The sequence below is a fragment of the Palaemon carinicauda genome, chromosome 40, assembly GCF_036898095.1.
Source record: "Palaemon carinicauda isolate YSFRI2023 chromosome 40, ASM3689809v2, whole genome shotgun sequence".
Taxonomy (NCBI): Eukaryota; Metazoa; Arthropoda; class Malacostraca; order Decapoda; family Palaemonidae; genus Palaemon; species Palaemon carinicauda.
Window position 1 is genome coordinate 58,138,048 of NC_090764.1, and position 20,861 is coordinate 58,158,908.

At 47.7% G+C, this 20,861-nt stretch overlaps 1 protein-coding gene across 1 annotated transcript in view; it reads left to right on the forward strand.

Annotated features, from left to right (window-relative positions):
* The first annotated feature begins 332 nt into the window (after nucleotides 1–332).
* Nucleotides 333–20,861, forward strand: part of LOC137632050 (zinc finger protein 239-like) — a 264,285-nt gene continuing 243,756 nt past the window's right edge. Inside the window, 2 exon segments of the mRNA XM_068364025.1 lie at nucleotides 333–517; nucleotides 3,390–3,527. The gene's annotated coding sequence lies outside the window, so the exon portion shown is untranslated.

The window sequence follows — 20,861 nt, forward strand, 5'->3', positions numbered from 1 at the left end:
TTTTGTTTGTTCGTATAGCTGGTTTGCTAGTGCATACTGCTTACTGTTATTACATAATTGTTGGCTTTTGTGAGTCCACTTGCCAGACAAACACTTTCGACAAAAATGTTGCGATTTAGATTACTATTTCAGATCTACCACTAAGCAGTCTTCTGTAATGTTTACTGTGTTCGAATCCAATATTAATAATATCATTAATTCTTTATTTTGCTTTACAAGCATGAAAATATTTAAATGAGCAACATAAATTTGTCTGAACAAGCAAATGCAGTTTTTATTTATTTCATATGCAATCCTCGATTCCAATATTTTATATGGTAAGTTAAATAACTTCGAAGTCGAAGTCGATTGGCTAATTCAGTCAACGAAACTGTACAGTAACCTAAGACTTTCTTGATGTCTATGTTGATGTATTTTATGCTGACGACCTGTAGTCTGTCACCTGGAATTTTGATGTAAATTCTGAGTCTTATGATGTTTTTTCGAAGCAACTGAACATATTTTAGAGGAATGACAGGTATGTATATTGTCCTAACCTAATCCTATGTTAATACCTCTTTAAGTCCTCTTCTAAGTAACCTATTAATTATATTTAAAAGGGATACAAAATTGGTGTGTATGTACAATAGTTGATTGGGACAGTCGTAAACTTTATTATTACTTGTCAAATTGATTTTCTGGTAAATTTACAGTTTCATCCATTATGGGGAAACTGGAATAAAAATATATTTGTTGCATCAGAAATAGTGTAGTTTCAACGAATTTAACGTTTATTTTGACTGCAAACCATCCGATTTAGAGATTTACTATGTAATTGGAGTTAAAACAACAAGTTGTTCCAGAATGCAGAAAGACCCGGGTAAATGTCTAGGAGAAGGCCGCACCTGTTTTTCAAGTATTAACGACGAAAAACGGCAAAAAACAACCAGATTATTGTTGCACAGTGCATAGAAACCTGAGGAAATGAATAAAAAAGAAACTAAGACTTAACTCTTACACACAAAATGGAAGCATAAACCTACTACTACAATTATGGGGGACCCCAGTGGGAAGCGGGGTTTTTGGGTGGGGGGAGGAGGAAAAAAGTGATTTTTCGGGGCACTACCGAACCTAATACAACCAACTAACCTACCCTGGGGGCCTGTACCCCTACCTAGGCCTACCGGGGGGGCTTCGCCCCCCCTGCGACCCCCCCTAAGGCCACAGTGATTTTCAGGGCACCACCGAACCTAATACACCCACCTAACCTAGCCTAATAGCCCTGTACCCCTACCGGGGGGGGGGGGCTTCACCCCCCTTGCGACCCCCCCTTAAGGACACTACCTAACACATCCATCAAACCAAATCCAAAGTGATGGTACTGCTGTATACATCGTTATACTATCACCATTATGATATACTCCATAAATTAATGAAGCTTACCTTAACCTGTTGGTTGATAAAGATGTGCTGCTACTTTGAGGAAAACGTGAAGCCGTTGCGAAGGTTCCCTGACATGCAGGACAATTTTTATTTTGTAAAATTAAATTGTGTCTCTGGCACAAATCCACTAGTTTTTCAATATAACCCCGAATAAGTAAGAACAATTTCATTGTAACTTAGGAAACAGTCAGGACAAGAAGATGGAATTTCAACTTCTTGTGCAATATCAGATGACGTGCTTACTACGGCCTCGATGTCTAGGAACGAAATAAAATGGCCGGGTAGTAAGAAAATGTATTGTCGCACTGTGATGGGTAAGAAAATGTATTGTCGCACTGTGATTGGCCAAACGTGAAGATGTCATTGGGAAAGAAAATGTATTGTCGCACTGTGATTGGCCAAACGTGAAGACGTCATAGTGGACTAGTTTGTCTTCGGATTATAGTGGTTACAGGGCTCATTTGAGCAAAAATAAGACACAGTCAACAATAACAAAAGACTTAGAAAAATCTGGGAGGAAGACAAGAGTAGCGTGAGTTTGATCGTCGATATTTCGACTATTATTGATTTTCACTAAATTATCTCACTGGTATACCATTATATACATACATTCCTACATATTCTAGTAAAAATAAATTGAATATCAGTGATATCTTCATGCGGCCCTCTCCTAGACATTAACCAAAGACCCTACTTCATCCCAACAATTATGGGGGACACCAGGTGGGAACCGGGGTTTTTGGTGGGGGGGGGGGGGCGTCAAATGATATTTGCAATAAATGAATACTTATCCTTCCACCACCCCTCCCCCTATACTCCTATCTAGCCCTACTGGGGGGGGGGGGGCTCCGCGGGCCCCCCCCTCCCCCCCCCCCCCTGTGACCCCCCCCTTAAGGCCACAGTGATTTTCAGGGCACTACTGAACCTAAGAAAACCCACCAAACCTAGTATAGGGGCCCTGTATCCCTACCTAGGCCTACCGGGGGGGGGGGGGGGGGGCTCTGCCCCCCCCCTGCGACCCCCCCTTAAGGCCACAGTGATTTTCGGGACACTACCGAACCTAATACAACCACCTAACCTAGGGCCCTGTACCCTTACCTAGGCCTAGCCCCTGCGACCCCCCCCCCCCCTTACAGCCACTACCTAACACATCCATCAAACCAAATCCAAAGTGATGGTACTGCTGTATACATCGTTATACTATCACCATTATAATATACTCTATAAATTAATGAAGCTTACCTTAAACTGTTGGTTCATAAAGATGTGCTGCTGCTTTGAGGAAAACGTGAAGCCGTTGGGAAGGTTCCTTGGCATGCAGGACAATTTTTATTTTGTAAAATTAAATTGTGTGTCTGGCACAAATGCACTAGTTTTTCAACAAATTCATTGTAAGTTAGGGAACAGTCAGGACAAGAAGATGGAATTTCAACTTCTTGTGCAACATGAGATGACGTGCTTTCTATGGTCTCCATGTCTAAGAACGAAATGAAATGCCTGGGAAGATAATGTATTGTCGCGCAGTTGTATTGTCGCGCTGTGATTGGCCAAACATGTATGACGTCATAGTGGACAGGCGCTGTGATTGGCCAAACGTGTAAGACTTCATAGTGGACTAGTTTGTCAGTGGATTATAGTGGTTACAGGGCTCATTTAAGCAAATACAAGACACAGTCAACAATAACAACAGACTTAGAAAAAATCTGGGAGGAAGACATGAGTAGCGTGAGTTTGATCGTCGATATATAAAGAACTAGGCACTTGCGACAGATAATATTTTACAGAAATACTACAAAAAGACTTGCTTTACTCGGGAAATATATTATTATAATAGATTTCCCATAATGGATGAAACTAATAATACCGATTTTCTTTATGAGGTAAGTGCTGATTATATTAGTATGAAATATAACATTATGAAGGTCGTTTAACGACTTATGAAATATGATTTAGTGTTACCTTTTCAGGAGTAAAGCCAGTTGAAGCAATTTTAGGATAGACACCTAGTCTTATGGTAAACTAAGGATAAAGCAGTCTAAGGGGTGGCCCATAGACCCCGCCCCCATAGTTAAGAAGATAAGGGCACGGCTCCTAAATTAGGTTAGGTAAGGAACCTTAAGTTAGGTAGTGTTCTTGTGCATGTCTCCCTTTTAAAATATGGGTTTTCATTCATAACTTTTGAAATATTGAAATGTCTAAAATTTGAAAAGTATGGCTTTTCCCTAATTATTTGCATTGAAACAGTTCAGGTTACTGTTAAATACACTAGTAACTCTTCTTATTTTCTTCATGAAGAATATTGTGATATAGTAAATATTAACCCATGGGAAATATTTACAGCAGCACAATATCCCTAACAAATGTAGTAAGACGGGTACACAGTGTATTCTTACTAGTTTTGAACTAATCTGATGAAAATAATTTCCGGAAAACCAAGTTCCAACACAAATGGCTATTAATAGCAAAAATCACTGGAAAATGCAAATTTTTTCATTATTGTACACTATAAACCACACAATTATTGTTTGTTCCAACGCCTAATTCAAACCCTTTCGCTCTTTACTATGGATATATTCCTTCAGCTAAGCTGAAACTAGCCATTAAACTTTTAGCAAGGTATAACCACTTGCCACTAATAAGGGGGTTGTAGACCAGCCACACCCCCCACACACACACACACACGCTATGTGATGTCACATTTTCTTTTGGCTTTCTCTCCCATTAACCTTTATCATAAACTGACTACACTATTTAGTTTAATTCTTTTTCTTTTTTCAGAGAGCGGTCCTCCTCCCTGAAGGAGCAGTTTGGTAGGAGACAGAAGTAGTAGTCCTGACTTCTTACTCCGGTTTCTAGTTCCTCCCCGTTGACTCTGCTTGTTCGGTCTCCTCCAGAGGACGAATGAGTTAGAATAATGACTGACTGTTCCCTGGATAACCTTTAGGTGCGGATACTACCGTCACTTCCGAAGCAACGGCGCCCACCACCGGGGGAATCTTGCCTGTTACCGCTTGCAGCAACTCTTTCCTTCCTTGGGGTTTTTGGGTTTCAATGCTAAGAATTGGCTTTTAGAGGAGCTACAGTTAGGGGCACAGCATGAGTGCACTGCTGCCTCCTCAGGGGTTGACCATTGTCTTCCCCTCTGAGACTGGGGTGAGTAACCCTCTGGAGCTTCTCATGGCCTTAGGTGCAGTATCCTCTGAATCTGCTCTTCCATTTGATCATGCAGCTCTGGCGTATAAACGTTAGCAGTTGCAGACTGATACACCTCTGAGTCACGTCTACCACTCTGGTGATCCTTTCAAGGGGAACCCAGAAGTTGACCATGGTCAGACTAAGCTTGCTGATTATGCGGCTCACTCTCAACCTGAGTTCGCTCAGCGCACTGAGGTCCCGTAGCATATAAAACATCAAGCTTCTCTGTTCAATCTGTGTGGTTGTCGAATTGGGGGTTTCGGCACGAGTGCTCGATTTGTTGGTGCCTCGTTCTACCTCTTCAGACCAACCAGATTGTGATGCCTGCTGACGACAACGTTGCCTCTCCTATCGTGCCCCCAGAAAACAATGGGTCTCATGAGCGATAACCCTTTGGGGTTATTGCCGCAGATTCTGACGCCTGCCTACCTCTTGCGGTTGCCACCTCGCCGATCGTGCCCTTGGAGTCATGTGAGTTATAATCCTTTGGGGTTATTTCCGCAGATAGTGATGCCTGGTATGCCCCACCCTCTTACCATCATGTATAAAAAAAATGTTGAATTTTATGAGGCCAAGCCCTTCAGGTCCTTTGCCTCAGGCTTTCTCCCTTTAAGGAGAAGAGCCTGGCTTTCCTGCTGTGCATCAGCACACAGGAAGACCTTTTCAGCCTTGCTTGCCACCATACAAGTTCATGCCTCCTCCTGTAGGAGCGCACAAGGCTACTCGTGAGCCTTCTCTTAGAGTGGTGACAAGTGGTCATGCGCGGAGACCTTAGTCATGTGAGAGAGTCTTATGCAGTGTTGCGCTTCTAGCCTCTAACCATTAGCAATATGCGCAGACTAGCTCCTGTCGCACACTAGGGTCTGCATGAAAAGACGTTCCATGCATTTTCGCCGCATGGAGACACATACCCTATCCATGTAAGAAGGTTTTGCACAGTGTTGTGCACCCAGACTGAGCACGAAGTGGGCCTAGGAACTTTTTTATTTGCTGACAAAGGTCTACTCTCAACTTTGGTATGACCTACTTCGTTGCGCACATCTCTGCAGCAATAGGAGGCTCATTAGACAGAACCCTTCTGGGTTATTGCCGCAAATGGGGATTCTTACTGATCACTTGTGGCCGCCGCCTCTCACCATCATGCCCCCAGGGCACAACGAGTGTTGCGAGACTTAACCCTGTCGGATTATTGTTGTAGATATCCACTCCCTATGGGATGGGTAGCTCTTCGGGGTACACTTATGGTGATGCCTCCGACTGCTTACGATCACCGCCTCTCACCATTGGGCACACCAGTCTCTCATGAGACATAATCCTTCTGGTTTATTGCCTCGGACCTCTCCTCCCTACTGGATAGAGAGCTCTTCGGATCATTCACATGATGTTGGCCTCCAACCTCTTGCGGTCTCTGCCTCATCCTGTCATGCCCTCAGGGCGCAACGAGTCTCGTGAGGCATAATCCTTTGAGGTTATTACCGCAAGCCGCTGCTCCCGATTGGATAGAATAAGCTCATGCTTAGGTCCATGAGTGATGGCAGCTAAGTGCTCGCTTACTGGTGGCCAGGCTCCTACTGCTGATAAAGCTGTATGCGCTACTCGTGAACGCAAACACGCTCATGAACATATTCATGATGCTATGGTTTATGAACACTCAATTCCTTTTGAGCAATGACGTTTCGCTTCATCGCACACATCCCCAGCAATTGCACAAGCTACCGTGGAGGCTCACACACGCACACACACACACACACACGCACACACACACACACACACACACACTGAAACCTGTTCACAATGCTTATATCCTGCATATTTTTTCTAATGTTCAAAATACACAATTTCTATATACGTTTTAGACAGATATAATACCTTCATCATATGAAAATTTCAGGTCATTTAATCCAAAACTTTTGTTATTTATTAGCAAAAATCATGATTTTAAAAAATATTTGTTCTGTAACCGAAATACTGTACAAACCACGCTATTTACATAGGGTTTACTTTCGGCGTAGCTGAAATGACGAGCCATTAGAATTTTGACGAGGGTGTGTTACTCCCGCGCTAGTTAGCAAGGGGGTAGGGGAGTGGTAGCTAGCTACCCCTCCTCCCCTCACACACCGGTGAACTGCTTTTCACTTTACTTTTGGCTCGGACAATGAACAGACGTCTCTGTCCCGTCCTCGCATGGCAGCCATTAATGTTTTGTCTTACTTAATTACCTACTTTTCTTATACTTAATATATATGTAAAAATTCTTATGTTTATGTATATATTTGAGTATAGAAATACAGTAAGTTTCCTTTTCAGTGTTTGTGCTGTGTGTGTGTGTAGGAAGTCCACTCAATTGTACGACAACATCTCCGTGTGGTCCCAGGCCACCACAGTGACTTTTCATGGGTCGCGATCTCTCCCTTGGTCCTTCGGTCTCCCTTCGGCGGGCGCCGTGGGGAATCGTCATCGCTGGACTTTATTTATTAATCTGTTTCTCCGCTGTTCCTCCTTTCCTACGGGGAACTTGGTCTATCAGCATAGGGAACATGGGAATTTAGTTGACTACGGTCTCTCTCTCTCTCCTTGAGGTCGTTCACCCTTTTATTTCTACTACGTATTACGGTAGCTTCCTTCCCGTTGCGGGATGAGTTGCTACTCCGTTTATTTTGTCTCAATTATTTTTAATCAAATCTAATTGTATTTGTTAACTTTTCAGCTTCTGTGTAGAACGCTTCCCTTCGGGGTTCATTCGTTCTTACTATTAGTGAACATTCTTAGTTGAATTACATAATTATAATTGTTATAATTCTGTTTCGTTACAGTTCTCCGCCTTCCCCCCCTTCCCGTGAGTGTCAGTGGGTGAGGAGGGCGCATTCCTGGTGCGTAATTCTTATGTTCTTTTCCCTCTGGGGTTCTTCTTCGGAGTTCCCCCGGGGGAATAAATGTTAACTAATTGTTTTATTTTCACAGTTAACTATCTAGTTTTTCGTTTGCCTAATGTGCCAACGAAGCAGAGCTGTCCTGTTGGGGCCTGGGGAGTCTGCTGTTGCCGCCTCCTCTACGACTTCGTCATGGGCGTATACCCTTCTCCTAGAAGTTCTCCCGTGACAACTGTCAGGTCCTTAGTTCATTTAGAACGCTCAGGAGGTTCGCCTCCATGGGTGGGTAACTTCCCTTCCGAGGGAGGTTCCCTTCCCAGGTATGAGTTTTTTCCCCTTCAGGGGGGGCAACTTCTCTTACCTTAATATTTTCTGGTCCTCGGACGGTTATGCTCTTGGTGCTGAGCGACCGCTTTTGTAACCATGCTCAAGGGGCTGAGCGGTTGCAAGGCCAGACCATGGAGTTCGTGCGATTATGCTCTTGGTGCTGAGCGGTCGTACTTGCAGCTACGCTCAAGAGGCTGAGCAGCTGCAGGAGCTCCTCTTCGGAGGGTTGCTCTTTATGGTCAGCTTGCTGATCCAACGGTCCTAGGGGCGCCTTCATCAGTTCTTCCTGTCTCTTCTACGAAGTGTTCATCTCTCTCGTTCGCGAGAGAGGACACTCATAGAGACTCCTCTTCGGAGGACTCACCTGCTGCTGTTGCTGAAGGCTCAGTTTCCCCCTCCGAACATCCTTCGAGGGGGCAGCTGAGTCCAACGGTCTCTCCTGCGAGTGTCTCTCCCCCTCGGGGGAGTTCACTACAGAGACTCCTCTTCAGAGGACTGATGATGGTGCTCCTGTCCGTGGTCGTCTTCATCTTCAGCCGCAGAGGATCCTCCTCGACGAGAACAGACCGTTGCAGCTGCTTCGCTAGTCCTGTCGGCAGTTCGTTCGCGATCTCTGACTCCTGCCAGATCTTCTCGTCTTCATTCTCCGTTCCTGGACGCAGTTGCGCAGTGGGCGCCACTTCACCCTGTTTTCCAAACGGGCACCGGTCCCTTCGGGGCAAAGGGCTTATCTCACAATGTGAGTAAGTCCCTTTTGTGCCAGGTTTTTACCTGTGCAACCTTGTTCTCTAGTTCGCAAATGCTCTCCTGCTGTGGACCAGACTTCTGCTGAATCAACACTCCAGCGACCTCTTGTAGCTGAGTCTCGCTGTAGATCTCCTGATCGCCAACTCTTCTGAGATCTTCTGTGTGGCTACGTGCCATGTGCACCAACGGTCTCCTGAACGCCCACGATCGCCTGCTCGCCGGCTCACATCTGATCGCCCTTTTCTGATGTGCGCAATGCGCGCCAACGTTCGCCTTCGATCTCCGGATCTGGGCGCAAGCAGGGAGATTATTTCTTCACTGAACTCCACGTTCACCTGCTCGCCAGCGCGCATCTGCGCCCCCCTTTCCTGATATACGCAATACGCGCCAACGTTTGTCCACGCGCCCACGATCTTCAGATCTGGGCGCAGGCAAGGAGTTTATTCCTTCGCCTCCTCGCCGACGATCTCTCTGGTTCTGCACCCTCGCCGATATCGTCTGGCCGCGCATATCTTCTGGCCACGCAACTACGCTCCTACGATCTCCTGGTTCCTGCATCGTCGCGCGCAGTTCAAGAAGTTCCTATGCTAGCGCACAGGCGCTCACAGGTCCTTCTGGACTCGCAGCACCCTTCTGAAGTTTCGCGCCAAGCGCGCCCACGCGCGGTTCCGGTTCCAGTTCCAGCGCGCCAACGCGCCAGCACGCCAACGCGCCAGCACGCCAACGCGCCAGCACGCCAACGCGCCAGCACGCTTCCACTTCACACTGCGCCGCCCAGGAGACACCTAAGACACGGGCACTCACGTGCACCCCGGGCTCTCCTTACGCGCCAGCGATCTCCTACGTGCCCGCGCGATTCTTCGCCTGCGCGCAAGCGTTTTCAACGCGCCAACGCTTCAATCGTCGTAGGTTTCCTACGCGCCCACGCGTTAACTCTCCTGTACGCGATCGGTCGCTACGCGCCATCGCGCCATCGCTTGCCAACGCGCCATCGCTTGCCAACGCGCCATCGCTTGCCAACGCGCCATCGCTTGCCAACGCGCCTTCGCCCGCCTACGAGCCATCGCTCGCCAAGACGTGCCATCGGTCTTCCGGCCGCCTGCGCTCGTCCTTACGACTGCGCGCCCGCGCACATGCTCACCCATGTTCGCCAGTGCGCGAACCAACGGTTTTCCATCGCGCGAGCACCAGCGCGATTCCCGCCAACGAGCCATCGCTCGCCAACGAGCCATCGCTCGCCAACGAGCCATCGCTCGCCAACGAGCCATCGCTCGCCAACGAGCCATCGCTCGCCAACGAGCCATCGCTCGCCAACGAGCCATCGCTCGCCAACGAGCCATCGCTCGCCAACGCGCCATCGCTCGCCAACGCGCCATCGCTCGCCAACGCGCCATCGCTCGCCTACGCGCCATCGCTCGCCTACGCACCAACGGTCTCCCGACCGCCAGCGCTCGCCCTTACAACCGCGCTCGCCCTCACCTGCGCGCCCACTTTCGCCCGTGCGCCCACGTTCGCCCGCGCGCCCACGTTCGCCCGCGCGCCCACGTTCGCCCGCGCGCAAACCAACGAGGCTCAGTTCCCTTCGGGGGGCTTCTGAGCCCTACGGTCTCTCCTGCGAGTGCTTCTCCCCGGGGGGGGGGGGGGAGTTCACCACAGAGACTCCTCTTCGGAGGACTACGTCTGCTGTTGTTGCTGTTGTTGCTGAAGGCTCAATCCCCCTCGGGGGGCAGCTGAGCCCTACGGTCTCTTCCGCGAGTGCTTCTCCCCCGAGGGGAGTGCACCACAGAGACACCTCTTTGGAGGCCTCCGTCTGCTGTTGTTGCTGAAGCCTCTGTCCCCTTCGGGGGGCAGTTGAGCCTACAGTCTCTCCTGCGAGTGCTTTTCCCCTGGGGGGGAGTTCACCACAGAGACTCCTCTTCGGAGGACTCCTCCTGCTGTTGTTACTGTTGTTGCCATCGCTCGCCAACGAGCCATCGCTCGCCAACGAGCCATCGCTCGCCAACGAGCCATCGCTCGCCTACGCGCCATCGCTCGCCTACGCACCATCGGTCTCCCGACCGCCAGCGATCGCCCTTACAACCGCACTCGCCCTCACCTGCGCGCCCACGTGCACTTTCGCCTGCGCGCCCACGTTCGCCTGCGCGCCCACGTTCGCCTGCGCGCCCACGTTCGCCCGCGCGCCCACGTTCGCCCGCGCGCAAACCAGCGATTTACCATCGCGCGAGCGCCAGGGCAATTTCGACCGCGATTCCCGTTGGGTTTTTTTTCGCAACACGGGCAACCTGGCAAATCTTCTGGAGCGTGTACTTCCAGATCACGATCTTCACCCCGTAAACGCAGAGCATGGCATGTGCAAGAGCAGGAAGAATCTTCAGAGAGGTCTGGGCAACATTCTTCTCCTTCTTTTCAGGCAGGCCCTATCATCTCTACTCCTCAGGATCGTTCGATTCCCTTCCCCCCAGCGGGAGTCGCTGACACTGCGTCTGTCAGCCGTCAGCAGAGGATGTACTTCGAGATCATGGGGGAACCTGGTCTAGCCCTTCCTCTCCACCATTCCGTGGAAGGGGCTTACCAGAGAGTTTTTGTCTCGAGAAATTCTCCGCCCGGCAGGTGACATTCTCATCTTCAGAGATCTTAAGCCAGAAGAATGCCGCAAAGTGTGCCATGCGGGGCACTTCGTGGCTGGTCGTCTGGCTTGGATCTCTGGGCATCCTGTTGCGATCTGAGAATTTGTCCAAGGAGAGCTCCAGGAAGGTCATGGAAACTTTCCTCTTCTCGGGCACGAGCACCATCATTTCCTGGCTCACCAAGTTTCGAACTTGTGGGCAAACTCGATGTTGAAGCATAGAGATGCAGTGACCGAGAGGTTCCTCTCGGAAGTCCCAACCATGGATGTCGGCAAGCTCAGACACTCTTCCCCCCTTGGAAAGACCTTTTGTTCCGTAACCGAAATACAAACCACGCTATTTACATAGGGTTTACTTTCGGCGTAGCTGAAATTGACGTGCCATTAGATTTTAACGAGGGTTTACTACCACTGCGCTAGTTAGCAGGGGTAAGGGGAGGGGTAGCTTGCTGCCCCTCCCCCCCTCACACACCGGTGAAATGTCTCACTTCACTTTTGGCTCGGACGATGTACGGTCACGCCTGTCTTCGTCCTCGCTCGGCAGCAGTAGGTCCTCGGGTTACGACGGTCCCGACTTACGCGGTTTCGCCGTTACGAACGCGCCCCATAAAAATATAAAAATAATATTAAGCGTCGTTCCGTCTTACACCGTTAGCGTCGTAAGCGACGTAAACAATTGCGAACTAGTTTCTAGCGCGCGGTGGATGAATACGCTTTGCGGTGGTTGTGGGCGAGGAAGATGGCGTCGCTCAGTTCCACTCATACGCCATTTTTGGTTGTGATTGCCTGTTCTTTCTCTCACGTGTTTGATCGTTTTTTTGAACTTTTTGCCCTTCATTATGGCTCCAAAGCGCAAGGCAGATTCTTCTGATGGTAGTGCATCGAAGAAAAGGAAGGCCATCACCATGGAAGTGAAATTAGACATTATTAAGCGGTCTAAAAACGGTGAAACGCCAACGAGCATTGGCCGATCGCTTGGCCTTAGCCGTTCGACCGTGGCTACTATCCTTAAAGATAAGGAGCGCATTGTTGAACACGTAAAAGGATCTGCTCCAATGAAAGCAACAGTGATAACGAAACAGCGTAGTGGTTTAATTATCGAAATGGAAAGGTTATTAGTGCTTTGGTTGGAAGATCAAAATCAACGGCGTATTCCAGTGAGCTTAATGGTTATTCAAGAGAAGGCTAAAAGGTTGTTTGAAGCGTTGAAAAAAGAAAGGGGGGGAGAAAGTGAAAGTGAAGAGTTTTCGGCTAGTAGGGGTTGGTTTATGCGATTTAAGGCTCGGGCCAATTACCATAATCTTAAAGTGCAAGGTGAAGCTGCTAGTGGGGATGAGAAAGCAGCAAGTGAATTTCCTAAAGCGTTGGCTGAGATAATTAGGGAGGGGGCTTATTCTCAATTTGTTAATGATTTTCATGGGTTTGAGGACACAGTTGACCATGTTATCAAGAACATTGTTGCCCTGAGTAAGGAAACCGATTTGGAGATGGAGGTTGATGATGTTACGGAGCTGCTAGAATCTCATGGAGAGGAGTTATCTGCTGGGGACTTGATACAACTGGAGAAGCAGATCATAGAGGAAGAGGAAGAAGCCCCCACCCCAGACCCTAAGGCTTTCACAAGGCAGGGCTTGTCAAAAGGTTTTGCCGAGATACAACAAGCATTGGCAACTTTCGAGGCTCAAGATCCCAACATGGACAGGTTCACCAGGGTTTCCAGAGGTGTCATGGACTTACTGCAGTGTTACAAGGAGATTTTGGATGAGAAGAGGATCCTCTCTGTCCAGTCTAACCTGGAGCGGTATTTTAAGAAAGTAGAGAGAACTGCACCCTCTACATCAGCTGCCTCTACTACTCCAGATTTGCCTGCAACAGAGCCTCTACCATCAACCTCAGCTGCCTCTATTGCTACAGAGCCTCTGCCATCAACCTCAGCTGCCTCTGCTTCTCCAGCTTCACCACCTCTTGTAGGCTCTTCACCTCCAGACTCGCCTGCCCCAGCTTCTCCAGCATCTTCTGTCTCACTTCCAGAGAATCCTGATTCACCTGCCCCAGTTTCTCCAGCATCTTCTGCACCTTCCTCTCCACAATAAACCAGTCTCTCCATTCCTTGCAACATCCCTTCCAGTGTGCAAGCCAACCATAGGAATAAGGTAAGGAATTGTTCTCTTTTTTTTTTTTTATTGATATTTGCTTTAATTCATGTGGTAAGGAATTGTTTTCTTTTTTTTTATTGATATTTACTTTAATTCATGTGGTAAGGAATTGTTTTCTTTTTTTATTGATATTTACTTTAATTCATGTGGTAAGGAATTGTTTTCTTTTTTTTTATTGATATTTACTTTAATTCATGTGGTAAGGAATTGTTTTCTTTTTTATTGATATTTACTTTAATTCATGTGGTAAGGAATTGTTTTTTTTTTTTTTATTGATATTTACTTTAATTCATGTGGTAAGGAATTGTTTTCTTTTTTTATTGATATTTACTTTAATTCATGTGGTAAGGAATTGTTTTCTTTTTTTATTGATATTTACTTTAATTCATGTGGTAAGAAATTGTTTTCTCTTTTTCTAATATTGTTTTTATGTCATTTGATACATTTTATTATAGTACAGTATACAGTAATACTTTACAGTACAGTACAGTACGTATATTTATGGTGTTCCGACTTACACGGAAATTCGGGTTACACCGCGTCTTAAGAACGGATCAGCGTCGTAACCCGAGGACCCCCTGTATTTGTTTTGTCTTTACTTAATCACTTACTTTTCTTATATTCAATATATATGTAAACATATTTTCGTGTTTATGCATATATTTGAGTATAGAAATCAGTAAGTTTCCTTTTCAGGTTCGTGCTTGTGTGTGTAGTGTACGATATCTCCGTGGAGCCCTCGGCAGTTAGGCCACCATGGTGTAATTTCATGGGTTGCGATCGAGTTTGACTATGGTTTCTCTCTCTTTCTCTTGAGGTCGTTCACCCTTTACTACGTTTTACCTTTACTACGTCTGAGTAGCTTCCTTCCCATGTGGGTGTTGTTGCTACGCCGTACATTTTGTCTCAATTAGTTTATGAATCTAATTGTATTTGTTGACTTTTCAGCTTTTGTAGAACGATTCCTTTCGGGGTTTTCGTTCTTTATTTAGTGAACATTCATATTTAAATTACATAATTACATAATTATAATTGTTATAATTCTGTGTTTGTTACAACTCTCCTTCCGTGAGTGTAAGTGGTTTTGAGGGCACGTGCCCGTTGTGTAATTCTTGTGTTCTTTTCCCTCGGGATTCCTCTTCGGAGTCTTCCCGGGGGAATGAATGTTAACTAATTACTTTTTATTTTTTTTATTTTTCACAGTTAACGATCTAGTTTCGTTTCTGTAATGTGACAACAAAGCGAGCTGTCTTGTTGGGGCCTGGGGAATCTGCTGTTGCTGCCTCCCCTATAGATCTTCGTCATGGGCGTTTCTCCTTCTCCTGGAAGTGCTCCCGTGACGACTGACAGCTTTCCAGTTCATTTTAGAACACTCAGGAGGCTCGCCTCCTTGGGTGGGTAACTTCCCTTCCGAGGGAAGTTTTCCCGTCCAGGCTTGAGTTTTTTTTTTTCCCTTCGGGGGGAACTACTCTTGCCTTTATTTCGTGCGACTATGCTCTTGATGCTGAGCGGTCGCACCTGCAGTTACGCTCAAGGGGCTGAGCAACTGCAGGAGCCCCTCTTCGGGTTGCTCTTTTTAGGTCACTGGCTGATCCGTCTCTTCTACGAAGTGTTCCTCCTTCGTTCGCGAGGGAGGACACTCATAGAGACTCCTCTTCGGAGGACTCTTCTGCTGTTGTTGCTGATGTTGCTCAAGGCTCAGTTCCCTTCGTGGGGCTTCTGAGCCCTACGGTCTCTCCTGCGAGTGCTTCTCCCCCGGGGGGGGGGGGGGGGGAGTTCACCACAGAGACTCCTATTCGGAGGACTCCGTCTGCTGTTGTTGCTGTTGTTGCTGAAGGCTCAATCCCCCTCGGGGGGAAGCTGAGCCCTACGGTCTCTCCCGCGAGTGCTTCTCCCCCGAGGGGAGTGCACCACAGAGACACCTCTTCGGAGGCCTCTGTCTGCTGTTGTTGCTGAAGCCTTTGTCCCCTTCGGGGGGCAGTTGAGCCTACAGTCTCTCCTGCGAGTGCTTCTCCCCTGGGGGGGAGTTCACCACAGAGACTCCTCTTCGGAGGACTCCTCCTGCTGTTGTTACTGTTGTTGCCGAGGGCTCAGTTTGCCTTTGGGGACAGCTGATGCCTACGGTCTCTCCTGCAAGTGACTCTTCCCCTCGGGGGAGGTCACGTTCAGAGACTCCTCTTCGGAGGTCGGAGGTTGTTGCACCTGTCCGAGGTCGTCTTCATCTTTGTGCGACGTTCTCCGCAGAGGACCCTCCTCGACGAGTACCGACCGATGCTGCTTCTCCTGCTAGACCTTCTAGTCTTCACCTCCGTTCCTGGACGCAGATGCGCAGTGGGCGCCAACACACCCCGTTTACAATGGGAACCGGTACCTTCGGGTCTAAGGGGCTTATTCAACAGTGTGGGTAAGTCCCTTAAGTGCCAGGTTTTTTCCTGCGCGCTCACGATCTCCTACACACACAGTAGCGCTCTAGCGCTCGCCTGCTGTGGACCACGATCTCCGGTAGCTGAGTCTCGCCGTAGATCTTCTTCCTGCTCGCCAGCGCTCACCTGTTCTTCTGTGCGCCAGCTCTCTTCAGTTCGCCAGCGCACATCTGCGCGCCCTTTCCTGCTACGTGCCAATGGGCGCCAACGGTTTTCCTGAACGCCCAGGATCGCCTGCTTGACAGCTCGCATCAGCGCTCTCCTTCCTGATGCAGCTGCGCGCCTTCTGATTAGCGTGATGCGCGCTAACGTTGGCCCTCTCGCCCACAATCTATCAGGCCTGGGCGCAGGCAAGAAGTTTTCCTGTTGCCTTCTCGCCGTCAACCTTCTCTAGTCTCTTACGCATCAGCGATCTCCTACGCGCCCGCGCGATTCTTCGCTTGCTAACGTGTTATCGCTTGCCAACGCGCCTTCACTCGCCTATGGGCCATCGCTCGCCAAGACGTGCCATCGCTCGTCAATGCGCCATTGCCCGCGTACGCGCCATCGGTCTCCCGGCCGCCTGCACTCGCCCTTGTGACCGCGCGCCCACGCGCATGCGCAACCCATGATCGCCCGCGCGCGAACCAACGGTGTTCCATCGCGCGAGCGCCAGCGAGATTCCTGCCAATAAGCCATTGCTCACCAACGCGCCGTTGCTCGCCTATGCGTCATCGCTCGCCTGCGCACTATCGGATTCCGACTGCCAGCTCTCGCCCTTCCAACCACACTCGCCCTCCTTCTGCGCTCCCTCGCGCACTTTCGTCTGCGCGCCCACGCGCCTGCGTTCCCGCGTACGGGCGCTTCCACGTTCGCCCACGCGCGAACCATTGATTTACCATCGCGCGAGCGCCAGGGCGATTGCGACCGCGATTCCCATCGGGGTTTCGCAACACGGGCAACCTGGCGAGTCTTCTGGAGCACGTATTTCCAGAACACGGTCTTCACCCCGTAAACGCAGAGCATGGCATGTGCAAGAGCAGGAAGAATCTTCAGGGAGGTCTGAGCAACATTCTTCTTTCCAGAACCTGGGTTAGCCCTTCCTCCTCGCCATTCCCTGGAAGGGTCTTGCCAGGGAGTTTTTTTCTTTCGAGATTTCTCCGTCGGGCAGGGGGTGACTGGTTTAGCCCTTCCTCTTCACCATTTAGTGGAAGGGGCTTACCAGGCCTTTCCCTCCCCGAGGTTTTGTACAAGGAAGCTCCAAGAAGATCATGGGTACTTTCCTTCTCTCGGGCTCAAGCACCTTTGCTTTCCGTCGCCAAGTTTCGAACTTGCAGGCAAACTCGATGTTGGAGCATCTAGACGCAGTGACTGAGGGCTTCCTCTCGGGAGTCCCATCCGTGGATGTCAACAAGCTCAGATACTCTTTCATCCTTGGGAAGAGCTTGTTTGAGCCCAAGGACAGAGAAATGGACAGCTGTTGTGCGGAGGAAGTCAAATTGATTGATTGATTGATTTAAAGTTTTCAGGCATCCTGACATCTAGGGTCATTGACGCCGGTAACGTTTAATTTTGAATATTAAACTTAGCCGGTGAATATATAAATAGCTGACGTCTCCGACGGCCCGACAGATTCCAAAAAACTCGCGAGCGATCGCCATGAAGGTAGCGGGTGTGCCCACCAGCGCCGACTATCGGCCAGATACCGCATATACTTCTCAACCACTCCAGTTCTTCTCTGTCGGTGTCACTGACAACATTGGTTCCGCTCGCTCTAGACCTCGAGTTTTCTACCGAATTGGTGAAGTACTTGGTTTTGGTTTTATTGCTTTCGCCGTGTTGGATTATTCAATACTATCTTCAAAAGAAATGCTTTTGAAAGGAGAGGAAAAGTTTTTTGCCCTGAAAAGATGGCCGACCCTTCCCTCAGTGTACGGAAGTGTGTTAAAGGCTTTTAGTAATTATTTATCACTTTATAAATTATTGTTGATATTTATAGATTTACCTCTATATATTTTATATCTCACCCGCCTTTATTAGGCCTCTTCGATTAGCTTTCCATTTATACTAAACATCGAGATAAATTTTATGTTTTTGTTTATATGCGGCCTTTACCTATTCTTTGTAGGCGGTCCTAACTTGGAAGACGAAGTTAAACAACGTTGAGCCCATTCAACTTTTATTTTTGTTTCGATTAAAACAGTTGCTCTGTAAGAGTGATGAGATGAATATTTTTAGAAAATATTTTAAGAAATTTATTCTTTGAATAGTCTTCGTGCTGTTTTTCAAAGATGAACTAACGTTTGGTTTATTTATGCTACGAAGTTTGCGCTCTATCGTTACGATAGAGAAAGAGAGAATCACGGTTTCACTTTGCAGAAAGAGTAAATCGATTTTGACATTTTGTTCATTCTTCTTTCAAACTGAAGTGTTTTAGATACTAATTTAAAAGAACATGTTAATTTTCAATTTCTGAGTCCTTTCAGTTTTTTCCTTTAGTCAAATAACCTGTTATTGACGAAGGGTGAGTGGGCCATTCTCTTGTGAGTGACAAGAGAGAGAGAGAGAGAGAGAGAGAGAGAGAGAGAGAGAGAGAGAGAGAGAGAGAGAGAGAGAGAGAGAGAGAGAGAGAGACGATCCGATCTTTATTCTCGTCCCAAGTCTCTGTACAAGGAGTTTGGGAGCGAGTAACGTTGTTCTCGATTCAGTTTTTTACTCTCGTCCCAAGTCTCTGTACGGGGAGAGAGAGTAAACGTTTTAGTTTTTATTCTCGTCCCAAGGCACTGTACGGTGAGAGATTGAAAACGTAGTCCTTAGTGAACTAGTGTTTAGTCTCATCCCCAGTTACTGATCTTTTTAACTTTATATATTTCCATTTTATTCGATATATATGTATATGTTTATTGATTTTTGCATGTGTGTTTCATTTTGTACTACTGTAATGTGCTTACATTATACGACTCATTTCGCAATTCTAACCTTTTGATTTAAGGGAGAATTGCGTGCTTCAGGTAGAAATCAGTTTTATTCATGTCTAATGTGAAATTATTAAAAAATGCGATATCAGTGAAGTAAGTGCAAAAAACATGTTCTGTGTTGCGGAGGGTTCGTTTGTTCGTGCTTGTCACTTGCCTAGTCCGAGACCTCTTTCAGGCTCCCCTGCACCAGGGAGAAGGAATGTCGTAGGACCTAAGGGAGTGAGGAGTGTAAACCAACGAACAGACGTTCCCTCAAAGGTATCAGATGTTGCTCGTCAAGCACGTCCTTGCCATAAGACAGGAGAGACGAAGTTTCTCCTCGTCTTCCGATGATTCGTCTCTTTAAAAGCCTGGGCGTAAAGTTTCGAGACGGTTGAAACGTTTATTAGTTCCTTCAGAACAAGTTCAACGTCCTAGCTATAGTCATCATAAGAGTCCAGTTCATAGCGATGACGTTCATGTACAGACGTTTCTGCCACAGACTCGACGTGACGTTGAGCGGTAGACACCGTAGACACAACGTGACGTCGAGTGTGTCACCGTAGTCACGATATAGCATCGATCAGCAGTCACCGCTGTTACTACGTGACGTTTGAACGTCAGCCACCGCTGTCACAGGTTGATCCGAAGTTAAGTGTTTTGCAAGATATGCTGTTAAAGCTTTCTTCTTTAATAGAAGCTTTCGATCCTGTTCCTGTGCGAAAGGATCCTTTGCTTTTTGTACGTCACGGTTCTGGGATACGTGATTCGGGTCTTCAACCTTCTAGACGAGCTTTGTTACGCCTCGCTGACGTTATCCCTAATGACAGCTTTGCTGTTAAACGAGATGCGGAGCATAAATCTCGATGTAACTTTGATCGCTTTGAACGTCAGCCACCGCAGTCACAGCGTGACGTTGAGCTGCAGACACCGCAGACACGACGTGACGTTGAGCGGTAGACACCCTAGACATGACGTGACGTCGAGGGTCAATCATCGTAGTCACGATATAGCATCGAACAGCAGTCACCGCTGTTACTACGGGACGTTTGAACGTCAGTTACTTCTGTCACGACGTGTAGTAGAATAACATTCTCTGTAGTCACAACGTGACATCGACCCTCCAACTTTAACTTCTGTTCATATACAAGTTGATGTAGCCTGTCAGGCTTTTCCTTCACGTCATTCTGAATATAAATCTTCTTCTTGCAAGACTTTAGATTTATCAGATGATGTGCCTTCTGAAGAAGTTGATGACCCCCTTTCAACTAATGTACCTTTGGGGAGTCATTCAGAAGAGGAGTAACCTAGGGTGGTCCAACAATCCCTTGTTTTTTAATTATGAATTTCTTTAGTGAAATTTTGTCCTACTCGTTTTGTAACGGCTGCTCCGCCGTCTGAGTTTACTCTTGGCATGACTTTCTTCGACTCCTACATTTACGAAGTCAGTTCTCTCTTGTTCTTCCAAGAGGGCCATGCTCTTACTGGGAGACTGGTTGGAATCCAGGAGAAGTTTAGGAAAGTCTGCTTTTGCTTTTCCTCCTTCTTAATTAGCTACTCGCTCGGGCATCTGGTGTGACACAGGAGAAGCTCGAGGAGAAGTTCTCGGCTTGGGAGTACCTGCCTCTGCCCAGGGAGACTTCTTAAGCCTAGTGGACTCTCCTCGTCGTCTAGCCATGAGACGCTCCAAGATTTTATGGTCTGCTTCAGAGCTAGACCATCTCCTGTTAGGAGTTTTTTTGCGAGCGTTTGAAGTTTTTATTTGTTGGATTGGTCCCTGGGAGCCTTAAGTAAGAAGGTCTCTCCAGCTGTCAATGTATTGCTGTACAATTATGTCATGCATGAACAAGGCTATCAGGGATGGCTCCAATGATCTGGCAGCCACGTTCACTGCAGGAACAAGGCTATCAGGGATGGCTCTAATGATCTGGCAGCCACGTTCACTGCAGGAGTACTTAAGATGTAAGTGCGCTCAATGTGTTCATTGTCAAGACAAAGTTCACGATGAAGACTACCAAATCTGTCTTGGCAGCAGTAAGGGAAGGCGACTGGATGGTCTCTCTCGACCTTCAGGATGCATACTTCCACATCCCGATTCATCCAAACTTTCAACAACATCTGAGGTTTGTGGACGGGAAAGTAATGTACCAATTTCGAGT